The sequence below is a fragment of the Coenobita brevimanus genome, chromosome 13 (genome assembly GCF_032717465.1).
Source record: "Coenobita brevimanus isolate Jiangsu-jjx chromosome 13, ASM3271746v2, whole genome shotgun sequence".
In the NCBI taxonomy this organism is placed as follows: Eukaryota; Metazoa; Arthropoda; class Malacostraca; order Decapoda; family Coenobitidae; genus Coenobita; species Coenobita brevimanus.
In genome coordinates, this window is record NC_136966.1 from 15,691,112 (window position 1) to 15,715,106 (window position 23,995).

Below are 23,995 nucleotides of genomic sequence, written 5' to 3' on the forward strand. Positions count from 1 at the left end.
GCAGAAAACCCTTGGATGGCTGCCACTGTGAACGGGTTAACAGCTCTGTTGTAGGCCAATATTTTCTTTGGTTGAGGAAGCTTCTTAACACCTCTTCCTTAGTGATTTATTTTGCCTGTTATTCCTTACTCTCGTCTTCAGTCTCATTTAAATCATTTATTCACCCCTATTTTGAGCAAAAATAACATAAAATTGATAATAACCAACCATGTACGAGTCACCCCAAGAAGTGATGGCAAGAGTTTCAGATTGCTTCTTGGTCACTCTCCACTTTGCAGTACGTTCAATGAAAACAGTGAATATAAGGTAAACATTCAATGCCTTCATCACGTTATATCAAATAAATTATATATTGCGCTAAGAATGATGTAAAATGAATAACAGGAGGCAGTGATATAATAGAAGTTAACAGTTACCTTTCCCGATTTGAATGAATGTGAAATGTATTACTCCGCGCGCGGTAGGCAGTAGGCCTATAACTCCATGTTCCTGATTTGTTTCCCAGGATTTCAAATACCAGATGCTCTAGTTTTGAAGACTAGTTAAGGAAAAATTCTAGTGACTGCACCATACACTGCCTTATTTTCAAATGCCATGGTGGTGATCCAGCAACAAGAAGGATGCCATAACAATCGAATTTATTCTTCGTAATGATGCCCTACCTGCGGTAGCAGCAAGACTATACTGCCTTTTATTCCATCGTCCTCTCTTCAATAATAATTATAATTAGCAACTTTACTCCCAATTGATGCAAATTATTATTACTTGTAAGGAGGTATGACAGATTCTGTCTTATTCTCTTACACTAAACAAATAACAAACAGGACCAAAACATTGAGTTCATAAAAACTTGCAATGCAAAACCCACGCACTCTTTATTCCATATTTTAATCTTAATATCTGTCTTTTTAAGTAAACCATAATGTCCTGCTGAACAGAATATGCTGACTTGGAAGTTTGAACTCAGTGATTTGTTTATGAACCTCTGTATTTTATTACTCTTGCTAATCGATTATGCACTGAGGATATCAGACTTATGACAGAAGTTAGCATTCTGCAAGCGAGCTCCGACTCTAGGCAAAACATCGAGGTTCTTTTTTTATACTTCTTTTCACCGGACAGCCCTCTGGCTTATATTAAATAATCCAGAGATTTTTTCTTAATAGAAAACTGGCCAAAAGGCAGTGTAATAACTGCATGTCTCTTTGAGTAAATGTTATCTCTTTTCGTGGGTGTTGATCGAAACATTTAAAATAGCTTACTGGCTTACGCCGTCTTCCCGCTTTCCGTCGTCGTCCATGGAGACATTGGAAACGGAAATAAACGACTTTTATATTATTCCCTGGTATTGTAATGGAAATTATTTTATAAATAATAATTTACTAATTTTTATTATTTATTGAAGCCCCCTTTTTTTCAGTCTTACGCTACTAAAATATTTTTGCTTTGTTACCATACTAGAAGTTGAACTCCGCAAATAATTCCTGACTGTCCCTGAGCGATAGTTGTGGAAATTTCAATTAGTTCCGTTTGAAGATTTCCTATTATCGTAACTAATGAACTGCTTCCTACAGTTTTGAAATATACAGGTACTTTGGCATTGGATCTATTGTTTTTTGTAACAATTTTACGTATTAGGTTTCAATTCCTCGTAGAGAGTATAAGGAAGAGTATGTGTTACTGTCGCTGACCGATACTCCGCGGTCACTTCTTAGGCCGACTGCACAAAAATAAATGGCTGAGGAGGTGCCAGGAAGCTTCCTTAACCGACCAGAATATGGGCCTTAGTGACGTGGTGAGTGGTGGTATAGTTTTTAGCTCTTTTATAAGGAAAAGGAATTCATATTTGATTAAAAGCCCCTGGCGGGTATGGCGATATTATCCTGTAGTGAAGATTGTTTTTTTTCTTGTCGCATGAGATTTTTAAACTTACGATGACGATAGACATCCTTGGGTTAAAGAGAATCATTTGACGGCACTAAAAAACATAGTTAAGATCTCTATTGTCTCGAGAGAGTTAATGGAAATTTACTGAATTTTTGAACCTTTCGATGAAAAACGGCCATTCTTAATCTGAATAAAATCGTCTGACGATGGCGGAAATGGGGGGAGTTAAGATTTGTAACCTAACGAGTGAAACAGTTAGTGAACATTGTTTTCTTACCCAGTGACGACAGAAGGCCACTCGAAAGCTTAACAAAATCGTCTGGCGGTAGAGGGAACATATTACAGTATAGTTAAGATCTCTGTCGTCGGTATTTTCTTGTTGTATCTCTGAATGGCCCTATATAAGCTGTCAGCTGTAACTACGCAGTGATGATGATGGTGTGGATACATCCGTCGTGTGTTGGTATTCAACAGGGTTTGATATTTGCTCCTCAGTCACGAGTCTAATGCATTCATCCCTGAGGGTGTGTGGGAATCGCTGGGCAGAAAGTCTTCTGTAAACGAGCATCGTCTTTTTTTTTTTTTTTTTTTCGTTTGCCAGTCACTAATCCATAAGATTGTTTCTTTCCTTCAGGTTTGAGGGTCTGTAGAGCCAGGATTATTGCTGTAGATGCGGCCTTGGTACTCATCTCCAAGGGATGCGCCACACAAACAATAACTGAAGGATGAACAACCATGTTAATGGTGTGTGGGCGAAAAGCTGGTGATTACACAATCACCGTAAATGCACAATCATGACTGACCGTCTGTAGGACCTCTTAAGATGACGAGATGCTGATTATTTAAGAGTTTCCAGAAGTAGCGGGAATTGATAAATTGGATAGTTGTGTATTGTCCTTAAAAGGTTGGTGGAGACTGTTTTACTGTTTAACATGACTAAGGGCCATCTGTAGTTTTTTGTTTATTGATTATTTTACACACTGCAAGAAATAGTGCAACAAAGGCTCCAACAGATCACAAGTGACTTCGTCAGCAGAGAGACGAAGGAAAAGAATGGATGACAAAAGACAAACAAGGCACAAGTAGAGGCTTCACAACTGCCCTGAAGGACTTACGTTAAACGAAGGACAGTGATTTACTCAAACTCGGGCCAAGTTATTCCACACCCAAAAACTAGTATTCATAAAACACCTAATGAACTGTTTCGTCGAAGAACGCAGCAACTAGGACTGTTGACCATGCAATCCTGCCGCAGCTGTGATGCGAAATTAACAATAGAGCGACATGGCATAGCACCCTGCATGGTGTGACACAGATTGTTCACTCTTTTTGCAACGACGGACACGCCGCCCACACATCGACAACGAGCAAGTCATTCAGACTCTGGGGAGACACGCAGGTTGGAAACCAAGTCCATTAAACTGGCAAAAAGGCTGATTTAAAATGCAGACAGAAACAAACGTTTGGATGCACTGACTTCGTCGAAGGCTGCAACGGTGCACAGCCTCACCCAGCTTCTGACTCCGACCCATGCGAGTCCCACCTCTTGCGCGCCTGCAGGAAGCAAGTCTTCCTCCCATATCCTAAGTGAATCCCAAACAGCAATGTTCATCTCGCTCCAGCAATGCCGGTGTTGCGGGCTTCCCTTTGGTTTCCACCACTTCAGCATAACTCTATTAAATGCCATCCCAAGAGAAAAAATCAGCCTCACGGAAATTTGCCGCTCCGCCCATGTAGACGGGGGTTGGCGTCTCATGTAATATTATGCAGGAAGTAGGCCTCCAATCAAACTGGTGAAGTAATCACTCCTTACACACTTGGGCATACCAGCGATGACCGGTACCTCGTTATCCATTGAGGTGGCACTCAGCAACAAGGAACTAATTTACTGCTCCAACGTACTGTTTGTGCTGCCACTCGTCACACATGGACTCTAAGCAAGCCTATAAGACGCCATGCTACTGAAGGGTGTTATGGGAGTCTGCTGGTAACCCACTCCACAGGAACAGATCCGCCCAACAGATACGTGGGATCGTAGCAAGAGAAAAAATCAAAGACGTAAGGGGCTGTATGTTACCTTTAACATTTTTAGAGCTCAGTGTGATGAATTTAATCCCTTTTACTCCGAGTGCGTCATTTTTTTGTTTGATTTTGGCTATCAGCGAACTGTTTTGCTCAGAATTTAGAACAGACCTGGACAATCAGGGAGTAGGATTAGATAATAGCTCTTCATGAATCCTTTTCACACTGCCAAGAGAGCTTTCCTAAGCTAAATAATATCGTCAGGTTACCGGGAAGTATAACAAAAAATTACATTTTACACACATAAGCGTACACAACTTGCCATTAAGATTTAGTAGTGAAGGGGTCGCTTAGGGGTTTACCTGAAAACTGTATCTCTCGTTTTCTCTTAGTTGAAGATAATCGTCTAGCACTAGCAAGTAATGGTAGTAGTAGTAGTAGTGGTGGTAACAGTAGTAGTAGTAGTTGTAGTACTAGTAGTAGTAGTAACAGTAGCAGTAGTAGTAGAGCAGCGTCAGTCTGTTTGGCCGATCTGACTCCCAACCCTGTATTTGGCTCTATGACTACCACCCAGCGTTGTAAGTGGTTTCCTGGGATGTAGTGAAAATATTAGGCTTGTCGTTCAGTGTTGAGTCACCTTAGGAAGACGTAGGCAGCAATGCATCGAGTGCGTGGATGATGCTTGCCACCAGTTACCACCAGCAGCAGCAAGTAAAACAATTACCTGATTTACTTCCTTCCCTTACTGACATGGCTAATCTCCCACAAGAAAATTTGATTGAAGGTATTGTAAAAATAATGGCAAATAGTAAGGGTTTATTTTCTCCCTCTCCTTGGTAACTGAATAAACCCGTCTGGAGAAAGCATGACTAAAATAAAGGCGTTGTCACTCGTGAAGATAGTGAAGGGACTGACAGCTTATCAACATTTACATTTATTTAGTTTCTTCCTGTTGCCTCTCTGGACGATTTTATTCAACCTGATCCCAGCTGTACCATGTAAGGCCCTTCCTAATCTGTATATAATCGTCTGACAGTAGTAAGCATCAACTGCAAAAGTTCAGCCCCATCGTATTAAAAATTTAGTTTCTGACATCTTCACTATGGGAGGCATTTTCTTAATTGGGTGACATGAGAGAGAGAGAGAGAGAGAGAGAGAGAGAGAGAGAGAGAGAGAGAGAGAGAGAGAGGGGCCTCTCATAGCGAAGATGTCAGAAACTAAATTTTTTATACGATGGCGCTTCTTTGATTGATGCTTGCTGCTGTCAGACGATTATAATATATAGGTTAGAAAGGGTACGTGGTACAGCTGGGATCAGGCTGAATAAAATTGTCCAGAGGCAGCAGGAAGAAACTAAATTTAAGGAAACGTTAAAATGTCATTCCCCTCACTGTCTTCACTATGACAACGACCTTTTTATTTTAATCTTGCTTCCACCAGACGGGTTTATTCAGTTACCCAAGAGAGGGAGAGATTGATTCCTTTACTACTTGACATTATTTTTAATTTGAAGGAAACCGTCTGGTGGTAGATTAGCCTCGTCACCAGAGGAAAGTAAATCAATAATTCTTTTACTTGCTGCTGGTGGTAATTGGTAGCGACCACCATCCACTCACTCGATGTATTGCTGCCTACGTCTTCCTACGGTGACTCAACAATGAATGATTAGCCTAAAAGTTTCCTACAACCCAAGAAACCACTTACAACGCTGGGTGGTAATCGTAGAGCCAAATAACGGGGTAATGTGGAACGTACTGAGGTGCCCCTGAACTTGATGGCAACGCAAATGAGGCATCCAACCAGGAACCAAATTGTCACATTCTTCCCTACACCTATATGTGGCGAGGCGCTGTCCACTGCAGAGGAACATTGGTTCAATGAATGGGACACCCATGCGGTTTTGACTGTTTGCCTGCGGTTGGTGAGTCTACTCAGCTGCAGACCGAGGCTGCTGTACTGCTACTGCTACTACTATTACTACTTCTGCTACTGCTACTATTACTCGCTGGTGCTAGACGATTATATTCAACTATGGGAAAGCAGGAGATCCAGTTTTCAGATAAATCCTTCGCTACCAAAGGTTTATAGTAAGTTGTGTAAGTTTATGTGTGTAAAATGTATACCGGTATATATTTTTTATACTTCCAGCTACCTGACGATTTTATTTAGCTTAGGAAAGCCTCCTGTCAGTGAAGGGATTTATGAAGAGCTATTATCTAACCACTCCTGATCGTCAAGTCTGTTCTAAGCTGAGTAAAACCGTCCACTGATAGCCAAAATAAAAAAAATGACGCACTCGTGGTAAAAGGGATGAGCTTCATTTTACTGCGTCGAGAAATGTTAAAGGCAACATTCAGTACGTTCCGTCTTTCATTTTCGTCTTGCTACCTCCAAACGTATCTGTTGGGCGGATCTGTCCCTGTGAGTGGGTTACCAGCAGACTCCGTAACAGCCTCCAGTACCATGGCGTCCTATGGACTTGCTTAGAGTCGATGTGTGACGCTGGCAATAAACAGTTCCTTGGAGCAGTGAATTAGTTCCTTGGTGCTGAGTGCCCTCGATGGATAACAAGGAACCGGTATCACTGGTATGCCCAAGTGCGTAAAGAGCAATTACTTCACCACTTCGATTGGAGGCCTACTTCCAGTAAAATATTATGTGAACGCCAACCCCAACTACATGGGCATGCGGCACGTGTCCTTGAGGCTCGTCTTTCTCATAGGATGGTATTTGGCAGAGTCAGCCCGAAGTGGTGAAAACCAAAGGGAAGGCCGCAACACCCATCGCTCGAGCAAGATGAATGTTGCTGTTAGGGTTTACTTACGATATGCAAGGAAGACTTCCTGCGAGCGTGCAAGGGTGGGCCCATGTGGGTGGAGTCAGAAGCTGGGTGAGGCTGTGCGCTGTTGCTGACTTCGACCAAGTCAGTACCAAACTTTTTTTTTTTTTTCATTAGTCTGTCTGACAGTTTTATGGACTTGGTTTGCAACATGCATGTCTACCCAGGTCTGATTAACTTGCTAATTGTCGATGTTTGGGCGGCGTGTCCGTGTTGCATAAGAGTGAACAACCTGTGTCACCCCATGCAGGGTGCGTTGCCGGGTCGCTCTATTGCTCCGCGTCGCATCACAGCTGCGGCAAGATTGCATGCCCTGGCAATCTAGTTGCTGCGTTGTTCGACGAAACATTTCAGAAGCTGTTTTATGAATATTAGTTTGTGGTTGTAGAATAACTTGCCCGAGTTTACAAATCATTGTCCTTCGTCGTACTGCTTTCAGAGTAGTTTTGCATCCTCTACTTGTTAGTCTTTTGTCATCCATTCTATTCCTTCGTTTCTCTGTGACGAAGTCACTTGTAATCTGTTGCGTCTTTCTTGCACTGTTCTTGCGGTGTGTAAAATAATCAATAAACAATACAATACAGATGGCCTCTAGTCATGTTAAATCGTAAAACAGTCTCTACCAACCTTGTAAGAACGACATACATCTTAACTATCTATTTATCTATTCCCGCTACTCCAGAAACTCTTAAAAGAGCAGCTTCTCGTCATCTGAAGGGTCCTACAAACGGTCAGTCATGGTTGTGCATTTAAGGTGATTGTGTAATAGTTGGCATTCGCCACACACCAGTAACATGGTTGTTCATCCTTTAGTTATTGTTTGTGTGGCGCATCTCGTGGAGATGAGTACCAAGGCCGTATCTATAGCAATAATCCTGGCTCTACAGATCCTCAAACAGAAGGAAGGAAATAATCTTATGGATGATTGACTAGCAAAAGGTAATAAGAAATAAATAAATAAAGACGCGATGCCATTTTACAGAACACTGTCTGCGCAGTCATTCCCACACACCCTCATGGATGATTGCACAGGCCTCATGACTGACAAAAAAAAAAAAAAAAAAAAAAAAAATCAAGCCATGTTAGATACTAACACATGACGGATCTATCTACACCATCACCATCACTGCGCAGTTGTACCTGATCGCCTATGAGGTCAAAAAAAAAAAAAAAAAAAAAAAAAAAAAAAAAAAGGACAGAGATCTTAACTATATGACGTTCCCTCTACCGCCAGACTATTTCATTCAGCTCTGGAGTGGCCTTCTTCCAGCACTGGGTAAGAAAACAATCTTCACTAACTGTTTGACTCCATACAGATCTGAACTCTTATTTTCGCCATCGTCAGACGATTTTGTGAAGATTAATAATGGCCGCTTTTCTTTGAAAGGGTTAAAAAAGAAATCCCAATTAATTCTCTTGAGACAATAGAGATCTTAACTATGTATTTTTTACTGCCATCACATGATTTTATTCCACCCAAGAATATGTATCGTCATCGTAAGTTTGAAACTCTACTAACAACAAGAAAACATAACTACAGGATGATATCGCTACGGCCAGGCGCTTTTCATCAAATTTGAATTGCCTTTCGTCATGTAAGAGCTAAAAAATAATCTCCACTCACCGCGTCACTAAGGCCAATATTCTGGCCGCTTAAGGAAGCTTCCTAGAACCTCCTTAGCCATATATTTTTGTACGTAGTTGATTAATATCAATTTTGTGTTATTTTTGCTCAAAATAAGGGTATATGAATGATTTAAATGAGACTGAAGAGGAGAGTAAGGAATAATAGGCAAAATAAATCACTAAGGAAGTGGTGTTAAGGAGCTTCCTTAACCAAAGCAAATATTGGCCTACCACAGAGCTGTTAACCCGTTCCCATTGGCCGCCATCTAAGGGTTTTCTGCAGCTAAGGATTGGCCTCTCGCTGTATTAAGGGTTAACATCAGGGGTCGTATTCATGAACGTTCTTAAGGTCACCCTGTGCTTAACATGTATCACTTATACATTTAACTTTACTCACACAACTACCAAACTACTACACAGTCTTTCATAAAGTGAAAAATGTACAAACAAAGTGATCCTTTATCAAATCAACGGAATATCACAGAACCTGCCTACACCACTATGTTAATGTATGGAAGTAAATGTTCCAGGATCGATATAAAACTGTTGGGTAACACCAAGCTTTGTACTGTGCTTATATCTTTGTGACAGGAGTTGGTTCCGCAACCTCCTCATTTACATAATCATAATGGGCGGTTTAAAAGCAGAATTGAAAAGGCAAGCTGCTTTTGAGAGGCGGCGAGCACAGCGAGAGTGTCCCTCAAGCGCCTTCAGAGGCGAAAACAACCGATGTGCTCCTGACCAGTGCCTACACAGGTACGCCCCAGGAGAGTACCATAGAAAAATTATGACACTCATCACAGTCGTGATTGTCCTGAGACAAGGCGACAGCGACCATCAGTGATTGGCTAATTTAATTTCGGCCTCCTTCCCCCTTCCCCCCCTCCTGCTCTCTCGCAATAGTTACCGCTCTCACACCCCTCCCCCCACCCTCCCCCCTCCCCCGTGGCAGCCACCTTGTCGTGGTGGGGGAGCTTACGTGCCCCGGTTCCTGGCAGAGTTTCCTTATGCCGGACACTCGCTACTGAGGGCACAACCAAGAGCTGCCAACCACATGTATGTAGACATGTACTTTTGTATAACCGGACAGCTTTGTTGTCTGGTCATGCAGTCCGAACTCCCTCCCTGTTCCCTGCAAGGAGGCAGGTGGGCTGCAGGAGAAGACAACTTCGGCCTGCAGTCCATCGGGTACACGTTTATGTGAGCTTGTGGGCACACACCACACGAGCAAATAGGCAAAGGTAGCAACATCCTTTTTCATTTTGTCTTTTGATATTTTTCTTGAAAGATCTATAGGATTCACCTACTCCCCTGAGGGTCACACTCTGAGGAAATGTGGAAAGAATACTTCCTCTGCATCCCTAATTATTGTCGTACGAGGCAACTAAAAGAGACCTTTTTTTCTCCAGTCTTTCTGTCCTTACTCTCGTCTTCTGCTTTTCTTTCCTACCTCCCCTCTTGATGTTTGCATGTTACTTTCTGCTCTATTTTCCCTCTACTCCTACAGTGCCATAGAGCCGTAATATGGTTTGGAGCTAGTTCATTATGCGCAAATTTATCCAATAGTTTTGCAACAATACTACAACGAGACAGACAAATAAACCAAACCAAAATCAATCAGTCAATCTATCTATCTATCTATCTATCTATATTATGGTCGCTATTTAAGATCTTATTCAAGATTTGGTCTATGGAAGTTGTTTTACTTGTTTTTCGTCTGATCGTCTTCTGGCCAGAGGTTATCTCGTATATAAAATAGTATTGGTATTTAAAACGATGTTATTCAGCATATGGTGTATGGTATTCTTTTATTTAATTATTTTTCGTTCCTCTTCTCATCTGTTTAAAAAACGAAACATCGCCAAAGGAGTGCCAAGATAAAAAAGAAAACAAAAACTGTTGTAGTAAAGGCTAGCTAAAGGGAGGTCAAAGGAGTTGCGTGTTTGGGTATTTTCCGAAAGATAGGATGACTCTGCTGTTTGTACCCTAACTTGGCATATATTTCCGTCGCTTTGTAGATTATTTCACGTAGCTCAGTGGCACAAACGGTCAATGGCTCTACATACTTACCATTGCACCTTTTAGTGATTATCATTGTATTTTAACGTTAATCCATTGTTACAACTTTGCATTTAACATAGAGAGAGGGTTATGGGCCAAGTGAGAAGGGAAAAACTGTATAGTGGATGGTGAATGTGGTGGCCAGGTGTATTTCAGGGGGTGGGCACTGACCCCCCCAAACACCCCTCTGGATACGCCACTGCAGGTTAGTACCGGTACAGAATAATCAAACTTGACAAGATGGATTTAACCTTCGTCAACGCCCTCACTATACTCTTTCCACTTTAACTTGGCCATGAATGTCTTTTTTGCAGCTTATTTCACGTAGTTCAATGGCAGACAAGGCCAGTGGTGCAGCTCTACATCCTTTTCCTAGCACCTCCTCGTGACTAGCATCATATTCTGGTGATAATCTCTTCCAGCAACATTCAAGATGGTGGTATGGGATTCTTAGGACAAGTCGGTAAATAAATAATAATATAAATTTTCAAATAAAAAGCGTCATTGGACTGAAGGAGTTTAGAGGAACTGTGCGTATTAACCCTCCCGTGGTCGCTTCCTCTCTACTACGCCTACTGCATATGGGCAAACACAGGACGATTTTATTCATCTGGTAGTGAGTTATAGGAGCCTGCCTGTTAGCCCCATGAATCCGGTTGTTACAGTAGTCCCCTGTGGTAGTGAGAGGGTTAATGAAGGATGTATCTAACCCCCCCTTCAGTTACAACCTCCCCCCTGCCACTCCCTACGGTATATAAAATCGTCTGCTGATGGAAAATAAATAAGAATTGAAAATTAAAACGGCATCCTCGGCCTCAAGGAGCTAATTTCTAGTAGATAATAGGGTGGTAATCTAGGCCTGTCTTCTCGTCAGTTAAAGAAGCTCCCTAACACCTCTTCCTTGGGGATTTATTTTTAGATCTGGCTGGTTAATATCCGTTTGTACGTTCACTATGCAAAGTATGGTGATATTGGAGGAATTTATGTAACACGGAACAGGTCAGTATGGTGTAAATAAGCAAAATAATTCGCATAGGAAAAGGTTTTAGGGAGCTTCCTTAATCGACGAGAATACAGCTCCACCTTGTAAAGGCGGAGCAATAACGTTTTTGCCAGCCTCTTTGTGTCGGTGTGTGTGTGTGTGTGTGTGTGTGTGTGTGTGTGTGTGTGTGTGTGTTCCTATTATATCTGAAGAACGACTTGAGCTATCAACATGAATCCTTCAGGGTTTCAAGATATGGACAAACTCTTGGCCGGGTTTGAAAATGGGTACTCGGGGTCAAGGTCAAGTTCACCAAAATTGCTGCCAAAGGTCAACTAGGTTTTATTGGCCGCCTTCAGCACCAATATATCTCATGAACGGCTTGAGCTATCAACATGAAACCTTCAGGGTATCAAGATATGGCCAAAATTTTGGATTTGGCCAACAGCATATTCTGGCGAGCGATTAGCATAAGGCTCCCGAATGCTTTTGTTCATTTTTCACTGTATTATTGCTAGCACCAGACGATTTTATTCAGGACAAGATTGATTTATAATACTGTACAGGTTAATGAAGGCTTCTGGTGCGTCTATAATACTGTACAGGTTAATGAAGGCTTCTGGTACGTCTATAATACTGTACAGGTTAACGAAGGCTTCTGGTACGTCTATAATACTGTACAGGTTAATGAAGGCTTCTGGTACGTCTATAATACTGTACAGGTTAATGAAGGCTTCTGGTACGTCTATAATACTATACAGGTTAATGAAGGCTTCTGGTACGTCTATAATACTATACAGGTTAATGAAGGCTTCTGGTACGTCTATAATACTATACAGGCTAATGAAGGCTTCTGGCACGTCTGTAAGAAAATCCTCCAGTTCCACAAAGTGTTCCCTTAGTTACATGAAATCGTCTGGAGGCAGCAAGAATGGGATGCACCCATTCAACCCCATGACGAATTTTTCGTCTTCTTCCTGCCACCTCCAGACGATTTTATTCATCTGTTGGGACTGGATGGGTTACATTTCGCCTCCACCCATCCCCCCACTCCTAAAGGCTTCTCCTAAGGTAAATATAATCATCTGGTGATAGCGAGAGCCAAATTAAAAACAATAAAAACAAAATAAAGTCATGCTCAAGCTTCAAGAGTAAAGTATCAAGAGTCATACCAAGTAAAGAGGACGTGTGTACCTTTGGCATTAACCACGTCACCCCGAGGTGCTTTTTTGAATGGTAGTATGGCTAGCATGTTATTATTTTCTTATACATGTTGATTCAACAAAGCATATGAATGTTATACCAATATTTGTTGTACTCACTCCACACACACACACACACACACACACACACACACACACACACACACACACACACACACACACACACACAACCAGATTTATTTACGCCGGACATGTCAAGGAAACAACGCACTGTGAACCCTAACAACTGTATCACTGTCATTTGTGTCACTCAGCCACCGACGTGTGAATAGGTCATTTGTCAGCCTCATCCTTCTATAAATCTTTGCTGTGATAAATGTCTTGTTGTCTGGCTTTGACCTCTTACTCGTGTGTGTTCAGTACATGGGTTCTAGTTCAGCAAGCATTACATAGCATAATGATGATGATAATGATTACTATTAATATTTAACTTGACAGTGGACAGTTATTCCTATTGGAGGGGTGGGGCAGGATTTGTCTTGCTTGAGCTGTGGTGTGAGACCCATTTAACTTGCATGTCGTTGTTTATTATTTTCTCCCACTACTGTATTCTTTCCGTTTTCTTACGGTACCCTACGTCACCCCTCCTACGGGTGGGAAGAGGGGGTGGGATGATGATTGTGGTGGCATAGATTTCTGAATCATGCTAGTTTATACATTTACTCGCACTTCCTGCTGCCGTAGAAAACTAAGATTGAGATGCTTTGAACTCAAGTACTCCGCAGCGAGAAAGTGTAGAAAACAAGTTTGGAAGAGCTGTATGTAAATAAGAAGTGTTTGAACAATGAAAGCTGTAATTACTGGAGTCATAAATCGTTACTATATTTGTAAAGTAGCATTTGCTCGTCTTTATTGCAGACTAGAAGGGATACCCGGCGTTGCCTGGATGGCATCTCCTTGTAGGAGAAGACCCTCGGGCTCCCGTTTTATCCTTGGGCCCATTTCCCCAAGGTTATAGTCTCCATGGACCTGTTTACCCACTACCCACCCACCCACCCACCCTGCCCACCCATCTCACCAATCCGTCTACCCATCAGACCCTCTGTTGTTAATAATATGGTTATAGAAGTAAAAAGTTCAACTGAAATTGGCCACCATCTATCCACCATGTTCACGTGAGTATTTTTGATTAATTATAATCTTGGTCATCAGAGGAGCCACTTAGGTTATGTGATATACAGGTTTAAAACGTTTAAATTCGTTGTAAGAAGTTTCGCCTGTCAGAGCTATTAAAGGAGTTCTATATGCATTCTCCTTGATTTCCATAGAGGACAGACAGACAAGCTGACAATCTCTCTGTCTGTCTGTCTGTCTGTCTGTCTCTCTCTCTCTCTCTCTCTCTCGCAATGCAGAGACATAAAACTCCACGGAAGTGCCCCGCCGCACTGACCTCCTAATATAACATATGGACGTGTGTTAACATTTTTAGTAAGCTGAGGTCGGTTGCATCCATTTTATTACTCATTCTTTAAGTTAACGCATTCTAAGTACGTTCATTCAAAAACTGTTGCGCTGTAATGCACCGTTTTGGCTGATTACAAGGTGGTAGCTCAATCGGTAGAGAGGTGGCCTGCAGTCCTGACGGATCCAGATTCAAATCCCCGCTGGGGCAGGGAACAGTTTAAGGATTTGAATTTAGTAAAAGCAGACTTTACTTATCTACCAGAAGACCCGCCAACATGTCGTAATAATACCCCCGCTAATACCAATACACCAGTCCTGTATGAGACAGCCCTAGCATGTATTCTATATGGACGGTGGGTGTTAGCGCCGAAGTTGTGACATGTAGAGGTGTATAGTATGTGGGAGGAGGCTGTGAAGCCTTTGCCCAGAGTCTGACTCGTAAAAAAAAAACACACACAGAGTGGGAATTTTTATAGTATATAGATAAATGTTTAGGATTCATTTATTCTTCATCATATGGATGCATTTGTCTTCATTTATTGAGAATAGATGGAACTAAATGCTGAGCTTGCAGAAACTGTCCTTTGCAAAGAAAGTTGAATAAAAGTAAGCCGTAGTCAAGAACTTTTCATTTTGGGGTTCCTGGACACATTGAACTTTAAAGACTGGTGGCGATCGGCACTGAAAAAGTCAGGCTAAGGGAGACAGTTCAAGATTTAATTGGCAGTGTACAAGAAAGACTGGTCAATAAACAGCTGGAGAAAAAGGGATCTCATATTACTGTTAGCCGGAAGATGCGTGCCCTGCATAAGGAGCACAGGATGCAACTAGACATGTCAGGATAACAGTGACCTTTGAATTATATGTTAGAGGGATGTAATACTATAAAAAATAAGAGGTTAAGGGAGTCACAGATGAAGAGACCATAGGACTTTGACTCCACCCTATTTGTAGGCGCTGTATGTAGTAAGTTCCCCCACACATGAGAACTGTACCTTACACGAGACCGAACCGTTGACTCCCGGACTATCTTTCTCATTTTATTCTTGCCATCTCCCAGCGTATTTATTCAGCTTAAGATAGACTTTTGAGCATATAAAAATCCATTCATTACAAGAGGCCTTTTCCACGTTGAACAAAATCATCCGGTAGCCGCTGCAATAAATTAAAAAAAGAACGACACCCGGATACGGGATTAAGGCTCCTTTACGGTGCTTGAGATAAAGGTACAGAAAGATGGAAAGAAACCATAACAGAACGCTTTGGATATATAATACTTGCGCCAGACATAGTGGAAGCACTTTAAGACATCTAGCACAAACATATTCTCCAGGACTACTACAGTATTCCGCCGAAGAAATATATCTTTCTTCAATCGATTTGTCTATCAGTCAATCAATCAGTACGTAACTCAATCAATCTCCTTATGTCTATTTACCTTTCAATTTATTTATCTACCTATATCCCTCCTGACAACCCAAGCATCTCTGTCGATCGGGTAGCCAGGGCAAAAATTCCTATCCTAAAATATGGTTCGAACTTCTTGCCCTCTCTTAGCACTTAAAGATGACTCCTTCCTCATTTCACTAAAAGCGATCCTCCTTCCCTTCTCCTCCTCCTCCTCCTCCTTCTCTTACCTTATAACTAATTTTATCCCTCTCTGGGCACACAGCTGTCTCCTTGTTTGTTTATGTTTGTGGTGAGTAGGGCGTCAGGTGTTACATACGGCTGTCATTTACCTGTCCCTTCACTAATAATCTTCTCAATCTTCATTACTTTGGGTTTCTTTTTATTTGATTGTACTTTCCTCCTTCATTCGCACCTGTCTCCGGTCATCTTTCAGTTTCGTTATCCCTTTTGCTTTCTCTTCTTCATTCCTTTTGTTAACCTGTTCGTCTAACTAGTGAATATCTTTCTTTCCCTTCTTCTGGGTGTCTTTTGATTTTGCTTGCTTTTTCCTTTTATTTGCCTGTCCTTCTTTCCTCTGCGTCTACATCCCTTAATATTAGTTATTTTGGATCTTCTTCCTTTATGTTTTTCCTTCCTTCATTTCTTCCTCTCCTCTGTTCACCTGACATTGATTTACCTACTTTTTTCGTCTTCCCTTCTACTTTTACTGTTTGTTTTCTTCTTCCTACCCATATCCTACCCTCATTTCTTCATGTCTCTTTCTTCCTTCCTTTTTTTTTTTTCGAGTTGCCTGTAAGTACTTAAATGAAATTCGCTCTCTCCTATCCCTTGCTGTTCCTTTTCCTGTCCTTTTCCTTTTTTCTTTCTTTCCTCTTTCTTTTTTTTTTTTTAATCCATTTTTCTTTCAGTCCACATCTCCGTTCTTGTTTCCTTCATTCCTGCACTGCCTATTCCCTTTCCCTCTGATTTCCCTCTCCGTGATCTCTTCACTCTTCACATCATAGGCGTTTCCTTTCTTTCATATATGCCTCCTATTGTCCTCCCTTCCTGCATTATAATATCTCTGTTTTCTTTCCTCTTCTTTTTCTCCGTAGTCATTTTCCTATCTTTCTTTTACAGTCTCTTCCCTCATTTCATTTTCCCATTCTTTCTTTCCCCTTTGTAGATTCACCACCTTTTCCTCTCTCCATTTCTTTGTTTACTCTGCCCTCTTTCCTCTCTCGTTCTACATCTTACTCCCTCTTCCAGCAATCTTTTTTTTTTTTTTTTTTTTTCGCCTTCCTTCCCATCCTTCCTTCTTTCTTTATCTTCTTTTTCTCACCTGTTGTTTCCTTTCCTTCTTTCGGTCTTTTTTTTTCTTTTCCCTCTCTTTCTCTCCTTCATAGCTCTTTTATCCCTCTTTTCTCTTTACCCTCTACCGTCCTTTTCATTGTCCCTACCTTCCTCTTGCCTCCATTCCGTTTCTTCTCTCTTCATTCCATCTTTCTTACGCCTCTCCTCAATCTCCTTTCTTCCTATTTTGCTCTTTTGTACAGTTCTTTCGTCTCTGCTCCCTCTTCTCTCCACTCCCTCTCCTATCCTCACTCCTCTCTGCCTTCCTACTGTTCTTCTCTGTCTCTTTCCTCCTCTCTCTTCCTCGCCTCCCTCCCCTCAACCAATCACCTCCCTCCATCCATCCTTTACCATGTTTATCTTACCTTCTTCTATAAATGCGGCATCAGATTCGCGGCCCCCCAATAAACAGAGCGTGGGTGACACCTTGACGATTTAATTAGGGGCCACGACACCAGGGCCAGTGTGTGGGTGTCTGGGAGTGTAGGTGACGGTGACGCTTTGATGTTTTATTTAGAGGCCACACTATCATGACTAATGTGTGGGTGTGTGTACTGCCATGCCAACTGTGCAAAATAACGCCCTATTACAGCGTTAACTAATTCTGTGTCTGTTATATATATTCTCTGTTAAAGACAAACTAGGTTATTCAGGCAAAGGGAAGTTGTTTTTCAGACCTATAAATGGAATGGAATTTCCTAAGTGAAATAAAACCAACTAAATCAAATCCTTAAGCCTTAGGAGGCGACTCACCTGACTATATTCTTTTTATTTTTGTTTTCTTTCGTTTCCTCTCTCCCTTTTTCTTTCTTTTATTTTTGTTACCGCCTTGCGATTTTATTTGTCACTGGGAAGTTGCTGATGTCAGACGGTTAAGAGGTTGATGTGATCTAATCATAATAAAATCCCTTTTTCAGTCTACACCACTGAGAGGATTAAGTGTTGTGCATATTGGAATGATAAAATGTATGGCTTCATGAACGATAGTAAATGAAGATTAACCCTGAGAGAGGAAGTAGTGAGGGAGGGTGAGGGAAGTTAACAGGAAGGGAAGAGAAGAAGGCAGTGGGAAAGGACGGAGGGAGGGGAGGAAGAATGGGTGTTGAAGGTGAGAGTGGGAAAGAGTGAGGGAAGGAGAAACGCGAGGAAGGGAGATAAATAGTGTGTGTGAGAGGTAAGGGAGGGAAAGGTAAGAGATGCTTAAGAGGTGACGGTGGAAGAAAGGTAAGAGTGTTAGATGTGAGGAACGAAAAAGGTAAGAGTATGTGTATTTGGTGAGGAAGGGTGAGAGGTAACAGTATGTGTAAGATTCAAGGGAAAGAGTAAGAAAGGACTATGTATAACAGAAGGGAGAGGGTGTGTGATAAATACGAGAGACGAGTGAGAGAATGAGACAGTGTGTAAGAGGTGTAGGTGAGTGCAAAAAGTGACAGCTAAGGTATACGTGTGAGAGGAGTAGGGTGATGCTAGGGAGAGTGGTAGTGGGTAGGATCGGCTTTTCACAGTTAACCAGCTAGGTATATGGAGGGAGCAGACAAATGATTCTCACAAAAACTTTAATGGAATTTGTCTGCTGTGTAACAAAGAGACGGCATAACTTTTCAGTTAACTCGTAATATCCACAAGGTAAACAAAATGGGAAGTTAGTGTGTGTGTGTGTGTGTGTGTGTGTGTGTGTGTGTGTGTGTGTGTGTGTGTGTGTGTGTGTGTGTGTGTGTGTGTGTGTGTGTGTGTGTGTGATTAATGGACTAGTGTTTATTCAGTGTACGCATATGTGTATGGTATTATATCTGAGTACGTGTGATTGTGTGCGTCCTTTAAGTACATTCACTTGATGAAAAGATGTGAAGCGGAAGCTGAAATTCTGCAGATCTTTCCCCTTCCAAAGAAAGCTAAAGAAAGCAAGCCAATATCGTTATTCGTTTACTTCGAGAAGTCTGGACACATCGCACTTAAAACTGGAGATCGTAGGAAGTGGATAAAACAAACGGAGGAAAACATTTCCATTGTTGAACAATTGTGTCCATAAAAGACTGGGAGTATAGGTAAATATTTGCAGCAGATAATCTGACAGAAAAGAGGTGACAGACTATAGCGAGGCGACTGCTGTGTAGCGTAAAGTACCTACGGTAGTGGCAGCGGAATGCAAGCAGAGAATTCAAAAGAGCAGTGATCAAAATAGCAACGACAAAGGAGAGACATGGAATACTGTGGGGAATAAATGAAACTAAAAGGCCTTGACTCTATCCTGCTTTGAAATATTGAATATGGTGAGCTTACCCCCTCCTTCCCTCCTGTCCTCCCACACACACATACACAAAGCGAAAACACCTTGTTAGTGTCATAAAAGTAAATACCTCAGGTTTGAAGAAGTCCGCACTACCGTATAAGAAATTAAGAAAGTTTACTATGAAACAGGAAAATGATCCATAAGTACGGGTTCCAATCCATTCACTCTGTAACACACAATTACCCTCCGTCAAAAAAACGAATAATCCCTCTCACTAAATCACATAGAAATGGTGAAGCAATCTCCGACAGAGCACAGTAGACACGCAAAAGCAACACACACGCGTCCCACCCCTGCACCCACGCCAGCCCTCAGTCACATCTCAATTTCCCGGATTATACCAATGAAGGGGAAAATATCGCCCCTTCACCAGCACCGATGAAAGTCCGGGACAAAAGTTCGTCTAATATTTCACCTCATGTACTCGTCATTTTCCTCTGCTGTTTATTATAATAAACTGAGGGAAGTTTGGTATGTTTCTCTGCATATCGAATATTCTCCCTAAATAAGATGTGTCTGGGAACAAAGTGACGGACATGCCTTCAGTGTGAAGTAGACACACTTGAACAGTAGGCAAACTTTTGTCTCTGACTGTACCCTCACTGAGTGTGAAGGTTATGGTCCCTGATATTCGCACGTAACCATCAGCTCCCCAACCATTCAACTCAGTTATTCAGTCTATGGTGTTTCCTATCACTATACCCTTCACGCTCTTCCTGGTATGCCTCTATAACTGTTATTTAACACTCTCATATTTCTTTTTTCTGTTATCCACACATTTTTTTTTTCTTCTCACTGGTACGGCTGTGGTCAGATGAAGCTGTGCGGTAAGGCGCCATAGTTCGAATCCAAGGGGTTCTTCCATCTCTGAAACGCTGTCGTGTACGTAGGATAGCTCCATATAGTTTTATCGATGTGGATTAAGAGACCCTAGCCTTGGTTCGCCCACGCCTCGGGCCCTCTGGAATTCCCGAAGGAGTTATAAGGTTTGGGACTGGTTGTGGGGGCGGGAGATGAGGGTGGGTGGCAGCAGGAATACAGGCTGCTAGTTAGTCATACACTGATTATTTTTGTCTTCCCTGTCGAGGACTAGAGTAGGCAGAGTTATGACAATAAAATGAGCTACAATCTTTATGCAGTCCTTCTGCTGTTTCATGCAAGTTTGTCAGGCAGGTTATGACATACTACTGTAAATTTGTTTCAAGAGGACGAATGAACGTTTTAGTGACGTGAAGGAACCCTTAGAAGTTTGTACATAATTGCCATCCTTGCGAAATTTACTAAAATCTACACTTGACCACCATCATATAAATTTTACCTGATCATAGTAATTTTCACTAACCATCCTACATTTTTCATATTCTGGAATGCAATGAACAGAAACTAGCTTTCATCTTAACATGTGGATGTGTCTGGTGTTTCTCTATAATGAACCCTGACTGTTTCCCACCATCACCCTGAGAGCCGATTATTCATTTAGCCATTTCGTAATGTTGACGCATTATTTGACAGTTTAGTTCAGACTACCATCACAGATTGAATTAGCAAGAGCTGCGTACTGGAGTTTGAATTCAGAAGTAAGAAGGTTAGCTAGGAGAGATAAAAGAAGATGTGTGGATGAAAAGGTTGCAGAGACTGAAATCTTAATAAACAAAAATGATGGACAGAGTCAAAGAATAGCATATGAATCGATTAGAGAACTGAGTGGTAATGCAGGTAAACGCAAGGAAATACCAGTTAGAGACAGTGAAGGAAATTTATTGACCAAAGATGGAGATATTAAAAATAGATGGAAAGAGCATTTTGAGACAGTTCTTAATAGACCAATACCACCAGAAGAGGATATACCGTCTGCTCAGGAAGATTTAAATATAGAAACAGGAGAGTTGAGGCTTGCAGAAGTGGAGAAAGCAGTAAAACAGTTAAAGAATAATAAGGCACCAGGGGAGGATGGTTTATTTCCGGAAATGTTTAAAGTGGAGGGGGATAGATTAATAATGATCTTGACCAAGCTATTCAATAAGATATGGGTGACGGGGTTGCTACCATCAGTTTGGAAGAATGGTGTAATTGTTAAAGTTCCGAAGAAGGGAAACCTTAGTGAATGTGGTAATTGGAGGGGAATCTCTTTGTCACCGATAGCTTTGAAAGTTTTCAGTAGAGTGTTGTTAAATAGGTTGGAGCCGGTGGTTGAGGGTATTCTGAGGGATGAACAGGCTGGTTTTAGAAAGGGACGTGGTTGCAATGATCAGATCTTTATAGTTAGGCATTTGATGCAGCAAGTTAATGAAATGAGAGTACCGTTAAGTCTTTGTTTTGTTGATTTTGAAAAGGCTTTTGATAGTGTTTCGAGAGAGACTATGGGGAAGATCATGAGACATTATGGAATACCAGAGGAGTTTGTGAGGGTCATTATGAACATGCATGAGGACACATTTTGTAAAGTGATGGTTGATGGTTGTCTGAGTGATTCGTTTGAAGTCAAGTCCGGAGTAATTCAAGGTGGTGTTCTATCGCCTTTACTATTTATATTGGTCATTGATTACATTATGAAACGCGTTGGTACAGAAACCGGTGCAGGTATACTTTGGGGAGAGAACAGGAAACTTTTGGATTTAGATTATGCAGATGATATAGTTCTGATTTGTGATGGACCAGAAGAGATGCAGAGAGTGTTGGACTGTTTGGTGAGTGAAGGTCGCAAGGTGGGTTTGGTTATTAATTGTGGAAAAACTGAAATAATCAATATGAATATGGAAAATGCGCAGGAATGTGTAATTGGAGGTATGGTTGTAAAGCAAGTTGATAGGTTTAAATATTTAGGTACTTATTTAGCCAAGGATGGTTCTTTGAACTTTGAATTCGAGGAAAGGTTAAAGAAGGCTAATCAGGCAATGGGAATGCTTAAAAATATTTGGAATAATAAAAATTTTTCTGTGCATACAAAAATCAAACTTTATAAGGTAATGGTTAGGAGTATCTTAATTTATGGACACGAGTCTTGGTACAGCACAGTGACTATGGAAAATAAATTCTTGGTGTTTGAAAATAAAGCACTTAGAAGAATATTAGGAGTTAAGTGGTGGGAAAGGATACCAAATAGTAGAATTAGAGAAATAACTGGAGTGCAGCCGATCGATGAATATGCTAGATTCTCACGATGGAAGTGGCTAGGACATGTGTATAGGAGACAGGGAATAGTACGAGGTACACCAGGGTGGGTGGCACTTGGTAGGAGAGGTAGAGGAAGGCCAAAAGAGACGTGGGTGAGGACAATGAGACGGGAAGCTGGAGATGAGTGTTGGGGAGATCTTGAGGAGTTAGCACAAGATAGGATGTGGTGGTGTGAGTTCATCGAGGCCCTATGCATCCCCGAGGGTGCCACAGGAAATGATTGATTGATTGATTGACCATCACACGATTTTACTGAAGTATAGAGGGTCCACTATTACTTAAGAAGTTAATGAAAGCTATATAGTTCGAAATCTTCCTTAATTATATACCTAATGTTGAGAACAAAACTGTAATTACTATACGTATCAGCCATAAAGGGGTTAATATCTGTTTCTGGAGTCCCCCAGATGAAAGATGTGGCTTGCCGCAAACAAGTTTATTCATACAAGTTTCGACCTGAAAGATGTCATTTAAATCAGAATGCGATAAATAGTACAAACATCATACAATGTAACATACAACGAAGAATAAATTATGTACTTGACAGTATTAGACTTCCAGATCAGTCCTCTTCTGTGATGGTATGAATTATACTGATTTGTTCAACCTTTAAACCCAGGAACTCTGATCGTAGGCGTACATTGTAATGCTACAGTCCACTGACGAAATTACCTATTAACAGTTATAGCAATTTGAAATAGCCCAAATAACACAATGTCAAACAACATGATAACGAACAAAATAAAGACTTACAACGGAGGAACGAAATGAACGCCATCCCCGGTGAGAGTATAGGCCATGGTCGAGCGAGTGTGGAATCACGGTCGCCATGAACAGTGTGAGCGCCTGCACATTAACCAAAGCAGCTCGAAACTGACGTCGGGCAGTCATTCACGGGCTCCAGCTAAACATACTAAACAACTGACGAGCAACATCCACACCCGGGATGAGAGAGGCATCCTGCAGCTCTTATGGACCCAGGATCGAATCCAGACTGGGGCAGGGAACAGTTTATGGATTTGAATTTCCTAAAAAAAAAAAAAAAAAAGCAGACTTTCCTGATCTACTTGGTGACCCGTCGACATGTCGTGAAAATACCCCTGCTAATACCAATACACCAGTCCTGTATGAGACAGCCCTAGCATGTATTCAATATGGACGGTGGGTGTTAGCGCCGAAGTGGTGACATGTAGAGGTATGCGGTACGTAGGAGGGCTACTGGGCCTTGAAAGCAGGCTGTGAAGCCTATGCCCAGAGTCGGACACATAAAAAAAAAAAAAAAAAAACATTATCGTCATTGATAAATGATGATACAATATCTATAATCAGTACCCTCAAGCCTCTCACCCGTCACTGGCATTTATATTTGCATCACAAGTATTCCATCATCATCATCATCACTACTTACCTTGTATCTACCGCTAATATTTATATCAAAATCCTAGACATTATATCTTTTCACCCATCAGTCATATTTCTTTTTTAATTACCTCTCACGCTCCTCCAGTCATCACTGATATTGCCCTATAATAAAAGTACCCTTCCCATCCCTCTCACCAATTCGATATTTCATTACAGTATAATCATCATCCTTATCCCCACTCCTTCCCCCCACCCCCTTCCCTCATCTTTACCCTTTCCTCAACTCCGCCCCATTCCCTTCCCTCATCCTCACCCCTGTTCTTCCCCTACCCCTTCTCATTCCCTTACCCCTTTCCCTTCCCTCATCCCTTTCCTCATTCCTC